This window comes from Macadamia integrifolia, chromosome 3 (genome assembly GCF_013358625.1).
Source record: "Macadamia integrifolia cultivar HAES 741 chromosome 3, SCU_Mint_v3, whole genome shotgun sequence".
Lineage (NCBI taxonomy): Eukaryota > Viridiplantae > Streptophyta > Magnoliopsida > Proteales > Proteaceae > Macadamia > Macadamia integrifolia.
The window spans coordinates 22556569-22563829 of record NC_056559.1 but is presented as its reverse complement, the minus strand read 5'-3'; the positions used below and the strand labels follow the sequence as shown (position 1 = coordinate 22563829).

The 7261-nt window shown below is 27.5% G+C and overlaps 1 long non-coding RNA gene across 1 annotated transcript in view; it reads right to left on the bottom strand.

The window, feature by feature from the left end:
- Positions 1-312: 312 nt before the first annotated feature.
- LOC122073480 overlaps positions 313-7261 on the bottom strand; it is a 10439-nt gene continuing 3490 nt past the window's right edge. Inside the window, exon 2 of the long non-coding RNA XR_006138796.1 lies at positions 313-812. This is a non-coding gene — a long non-coding RNA (uncharacterized LOC122073480). The remainder of the gene's footprint in view (positions 813-7261) is intronic.

Genomic DNA, 7261 nt, shown 5'->3' with positions numbered 1-7261 from the left:
ATTCAGGTCCTCAGATAAAAATATTATTCTTAAAGAGATTCACAATCCATAGAAGACATACTTCAGAAACACAAAAAAATTTGATGAATAAGAACTAAGCTCATCTACAAGAACACAGTTCAGCCACCATCCCATCTTTATGTTAATGAAGGATCCTCCCTCCCCCATAATCCCATGGTGCACTCTTTTTTTTCTCACCTCATGGCAATGGAAACGCAACCCTTCAATTTCAGAACTTCGAGTCTTGGTGGATTTGAACCACCATACCCTGGGTATTACCCCAGGTGCTCTACCAATTTGAGCTAAAGACTCCTAACCTATAAAAAAACTTGTTCGTATAATTGAGAGATAAGAACATCAAAAACCCCAAGGATCTAGAATACATGATAGAAAATAACAAAGGATCTGGATCCCTCCTCCATTTTTTGGATTATAAGGTTGTTACATAAAAAACATAGCATGAAAGAAATAAGACCCAAATATAAAGGAAGATGGTTACACCATAGTAATGGTTGAGCAATGATTGGTCCACTAGTATTTGGTTGTGCACTTGTGTACTATAGGGTGTTTGAGGTACAACCAAGATGTCTCGGGTGTTCCTATTAACACTTTCATTTGAATGACATGCCCCAGTGTCTACCATCTCCATGTATTTCCTCGATGTTGAATCCAATCAAATTGAAGAGTCGGGATGTTTATCGCCTAATGGACATCTGTAAAATCTCGCCTAAGATTCTTGGCCGTTCTAGAAGTCCGGATGACCATCATCCCTTCACCGCAGCTACAAATCTGTTGTTGTGGTGCATCCGTATCTGTTGCAAACCAGTAGTCGATTTAACAGATAGAAAGTTCCATATTACATCTACCATATATGATAAATGTTAAATTTTTTATGTTTTCTGTCTATTTGCTTTAGCTTTATAGAATATCTCACTAGTGAATATAACAGAATTTATCATTACGATTATTTTATATTAGAATACTTAGATTTACACTCTTTATCTGTTATAGTTTCTGCAGAATATAAAGATTATTGTACTTCAATAATAGAATCTTCAGAAGAATTAAGGAATTTACCAGAAGAAGTAAAACAAATTATTTTACAAAAAGCTAGTTTAACTCCAGAAGAAATACTTGATAAATACATAAGGCAAATTTTAAGATATAATCAGTGGAAAGGATTACATAGAAGTTATTACCCTTTATTAGCCTTACCAAGAAGCTTAACAAACTGGACAGATTAGAATATTTAAATTTAGAAATACCTAAAGAAAAAACAGAAATAATTACAACTGATAGATATAAATTAGATTGCAGATTCGATATAAGACACAGACATAGATTACATAGTAATAATCCAGATCACATATTAAAAATAATAAATAGTTTAATAGACTTAAATATATCATTAACAGAAAGATTAAATCAGAACCAAGAACAGATAATTAAAGAATTAGAAAACCATAATTTTCTTAATTCTCCTAATACAAAAGATCTATCATCATATAAAGCTCAACAAAATTTAGACTATATTAACCAAAGTATTACACTACTATTAAAAAAGAATAAAACAGATCCTGGATCAAATAAGATTTTAACACAAGAAATATTAGGATTATCAAATAAGATTTTAACACAAGAAATATTAGGATTATCAAAGAGGATAGAACAGAAATTCCTAGAGATAACTAATAAGTTTGAAAATAGAATTAAAAATCTTGAAGATTTATTGGAATTTTATAATAAATAAATATTGAAATAATACAAGAAGAGAAAAGGAGTATAAGAAATTTAAAACTATTAATGAGTTTAGAACCAGAGATAACAGAATTACGAAACCTACTAGAAGATTATTCATTAGGATTATCAAAATATAAACCAACAGCATCACACGACCAAATATTAATAGTCCAACATAATTTAATTATAATAGGATTAATAAAAATATTAAAGAAACTAGAAGTAATAAATAAAAATAGTGAAATTTCTAAAGAATTAGACGATATAGGACAAAAACTCAGTGGATTAAAGATATCAACATCAGGAGATAGTACCAAAGTTACAAAAAAGCCTTTTAGTGGAAGTTTTATACCAGCAGAAAAAATATTAGAAGGAACTTCAACAAAACCATATAAATTAAAATGAATAGGTTTAGGTCATTTTCAGGAAGAAGTAGAACATTACAAGAAAATAATACAAAACCCCAGAATACAACCGATGATAGTATGATAAGAAGAATATTAAGAGGAAGTGGAAGTAATAGTAATAATGAAGATATAAGACTAGAAGAAGTAGTAGATATAGAATCTGATACTATATCCACATAATAGATTTTTAAGAGATACTAATTTGTTTTCAGGATATCAGGAGGTAACTCTATCTGTTGCAGATGATGAAGTAAAAACCATAGATGTAATAAGCCAAGAATTAATTAGGCAACTTTTAATAACAAATAAAAGATATTTTCATTTAGGATTATTTATAATAGGAATCAAAGGATTTGCAAGAAAGAAAGTAGGAACAAAAGTACTAATATGTTTAATAGATGAGAGATGGGATACTAAAACCCAATTAAAACAAGCCTTAATAGCTATGACAGAAGTAGATTTATCTAATAATAAATCATTATATTATGTAACTCCAGATTTTCAATTAAAAATAAAAGAATTACCTAAATATATAAAAATAAAAGTTATGACAAAAGGATATGAGTCATTCAAAGGAGATAATATAATGATGTGTATAGGATTAATAGGAAAAATAACAAATAACTCTACAACTAATTATAAAGTATCTATAGAAGAAGTTATTGAAGAAATAGGATCAAAATGAAGTAAATTATTAAAACCACCAGAAATAGACCCAACAATATTAGCAGGACAATAATGGAATTTAAATAGAATAACAGAAGATAGTGAAACAAATACAGTTTATGTACCAAGAAATAGTTTAATATATCAAGATAGTAATAATAATTATAGGTTAAGATTTTTAGATTATGAAACAAGACCAGGAGCTAAAAGCAGCTCAACAGATACTATAGATAATGAGGAAAGAGAAAGACTAATAAGAGATTTAGAAAACCAGAATATTACATCAGCTGTAATAGAAGATAGAATAATAACACAAGAAGAAATAAAAATATTAAAACATGATAAATATGGATTAATAAGAACATTACTGTATACAAGAAAATATGAAATAGAACTTACTAAAGAAGACAAAATTAGACTAGAAAATTTAGCAATAGAATCAGAAATAATGACAGAAGATGAAGAATTAATTGATAGATGAGACAGATTTATTATAAGAAAATCCATAAAAGAAGAAAATGAAAGTGTTAAAGATGAAATTAGTGAAATTAGTGAAATAGGTCCTAGAATATTAATTAACGAAGAAATAAATGACAATGATAGTCTAGCATCTGACATAGAAGAATTACAAAATATAGAGGCTAGGAATGAAGGAGGATATGATAATACAAGACCATATGGCCCTAATAACCCAAATATGGCATGGGGGAATAGACCAAGATGGAAATTAGAACCAACAGAGATAGGACAACCAAAAGATGATTTTAAATATTATAAACCTAGAGGAAAAAGATTACCAATAGAAAAACCAGTAACATTTGCTGATAATAAAGAATCTGGTAAAATACTAAACATAGGATATCATGATTCTCAAAAATTAGATTCAGTACTTGATATTTGGAAAAGTAAAGTTATAAATGACTGTTTACAGTTTAAAGAACAAATGGAGGTTGATGAATTATATCAATATTTAGAAACATTCTTAGGAGAAACCATGAAAGCAAACTGGGAAAGATATAAGATAGAATACCCAGATGAAATTAGAATGTTAAAAACTTTTGGACCAAATCCATATAATTTTGTTAATAAAATACATATGCTAGCAACAGGGAAAGACCCTAATAGTGCCAGAATAGAACAATAGACAGAAGCCTTAGCACAGCTAGAAAGATTAGTTTTAACAGATTAAAAATATACAAAGAGTTTCTTAAAAGAATATTATTATTTTGCAAGTATAAGTGGAAATTATTTTACTCAGTCAGTAAAGGATAAATTATTTCAAAAATTACCAGGACAGTTAGGAGAAGAAATAAGACAAAAATGACATCCTATAAATGACAATCCAGACAATGATAACATAGGTATCAGAATACAACATATTATAAAATGCTTAAAAGAAAAATGTATAACTATACAAATCCAACAACAATTTCAAAGAGAACAATATAATTTTTGTAAAGATATTTATGTTCCCCAAATATATGGAAAAGAAGGTAAGGATATTTATAGAAGAAAAAAAATGTAAAATCCAGGCCACAAAGAATACAATATAGACCTAGATATCAAAGAAGAAGTAGTTATAACAATAGAAGACCTTAGAAGAGATATTACCTTAGAAGGTCAGATGTAAGAAGACCATTTTTGAACAAAGATCATCATGCTAGGATATATGATCCAGATAGAATCTATAAGAGGAAGCTAAGATGCTTTATATGTGATAGAGATAATCATTTGGCATCAAAGTGTCCAAGAAGGATAAATGAAGATACAAAAAGATCTTTAGTGGTACAAGATTCAAAATGTTGTTTGATAGATGTTGAAGATGATATAAGTGATACAGAATCAATATATAGTATTGTATCAATAGAAATATTTAATCCAAATCCTGAAGATGAAAATGAAGAAGAAGAAATACCAAGTGTAATGCAACAATATTTAGAAAATATGTGTATTAACAAATACATGTATAGAAGATAATCATTGATGGAAAAATGGATCAGGATCACATGATATAGCATGTAAAAAGTGTCAAGGATATCCATGGATAACAGTAAGATATCAATGTGAAAAATGTTTTGAAGAGAGATGTAAGAATTGCTTAGATAAATCAGAGATTGTTCAAAAGATTGATGAGAAGATAGTAAAATTACAGGACAAAATAGTTACTGAGAAGATTGAGATTTTAGAAGACGAAATAACTATATTAAAAACCCAGTTACAGGCCAAAGAAGATCAGAATCTAATGATATTGGAAGAACCAAGAATAGAATGGGTGGAGAAAATTGAAAATGGAGGAATAAAACCAGAAAAATCAACAAGAGGATATGATATTTTTTCACCTATAGAAATAGTTCTATTACCTAATGATATTACAATAATAGATGTCCAAGTAAGATATTCAATTTTAGAAAAATATGAGATAAAATTAGAAACAAGATCTAGTATGGCAGCAAGAGGACTAATGATAATAGGAGGAATATTAGACTCTGATTATGAAGATAATATTCATGTAATAATAAAAAATTTTACTCAAATAGCACATACTGTAAAAACAAGACAAAAAATAGCACAGGCTATAATACTACCAAATTATGAACAATGACCTCATACAAAAAGAATAGGAGGATTTGGATCAACAGATAATAGACCGAGTAGTAGTAATCAAAATACAAAACATCAAGTGTTAGCCACTATAGAAAAACCAGAAATGGAAACATCCATATTCTGTCAGGTAAAAAACAGTTTAAATAATTTACAAACACTTTGTAGAATAAAAATAAATAAGAAAATAGTCTATTTAAAAGCTATAATAGATACAGGATGTACTAGTTCTATAATAAATCCAAAGTTTTTTTACCAAAATGATTTTGAAGAAACTAAGAAGCCAACAATAGCAACATCAGTAGATGGAATAGAAACTGAATATAAATATAGATTAAAACCAGCCTCTATAAGTTTTAAAGATGTATGTGATAAATATTCAACAGATTATCCACTTAATGATGTATACCTAAGAAAATGTCCTTGTGATATGTTATTAGGATTAGGATTTATATTAGCACAATCAGGAGGATTATATGTTAATAAACATAGTATTATAATATTCAAAAATATAACACAAACACCAACCTATCCACCATATCCAAAACCTAAAAATAATGAAAAAATATTTGAAGAATATTCCTGTGATGTACCAGGACAATGTAAAATAAATAGAGAAGTAAAAAGTAATATTGAGATAACCTGAGAAAATGATAATAATTAGGAAGAACTCAAAGAATCTGAATAAATCAATAATTATGAAGGATTTGAAGAATTTGAAGAAATCAATTTAGAACAAGATCCAACAAACTTTGAAGATGGAATAAATCCATCATCAATTTTAGCAATTTTAGAAAATTCTAATAATATTAAGATAGCGATAGAAAGATTAAAAAAAATAGAAATAATCCAAGATAAAAACCCTTTGAGACATTGGGAAAAGGACAAACCTACAATGAGGTTAAAAATCATAAATACAAATTTAAAAATAAATTCATGAGTACCAAAATATCATCCAATAGATTCAGAACCATTTAAATTACATATTAAAGAATTATTAGAATTAAAATTAATAAGAGAATCTAACAGTCCACATAGATCAGCAACTATGATAGTTATAAAAGAAAATGAAAAAAGAAGAGGTAAAAGTAGAATGGTAATAAATTATAAAAGATTAAATGATAATACAATAGATGATGCATATAACTTACCACAAAAGAATTTTCTAATTCAATTTATACAAAAAGCCAAAATATTTTCAAAATTTGACTTAAAATCAGGTTTTCATCAGATAGCTATGGAAGAAGGATCTAAAAAATGGACAGTTTTTACAACAACTGAAGGACATTACGAATGGAATGTGATGCCTTTTGGATTGAAAAATGCACCTTCGGTATTTCAAAGAAGAATGGATAATATATTTCTACCATATAGAAATTTTTGTATAGTTTATATAGATGATATATTAGTCTTTTCAAAAACTGAATCAGAACATATAGCACATTTACATAAAATATTTTCAAAATATTATAAACATGGATTAGTAGTTTCTAAAAAAAAGATGAAAATAGGAAAAGAAGAAATTAAATTTTTAGGACTAGAAGTAGGATTAGGAAAAATAAAATTACAACCTCATATAGCAACTAAGATTTTAGAATTTCCTTCAGAATTAAAAACCACGAAAGAAATAAAAAGCTTTATAGGATTAGTAAACCAAGCAAGAGATTTTATTCCAAACTTAGGAAAAATAATAGGACCTTTATATTCTAAAACAAACCCTAAAGGAGAAAAGAAGTTTAATACACAAGATGAATATTAAAAGAAAAAATAAAAAATAGTGTACAAAATATACCCCCTTTAAGATATCCATATGAAAATGAATATAAAATAATTGAAACAGATGGATC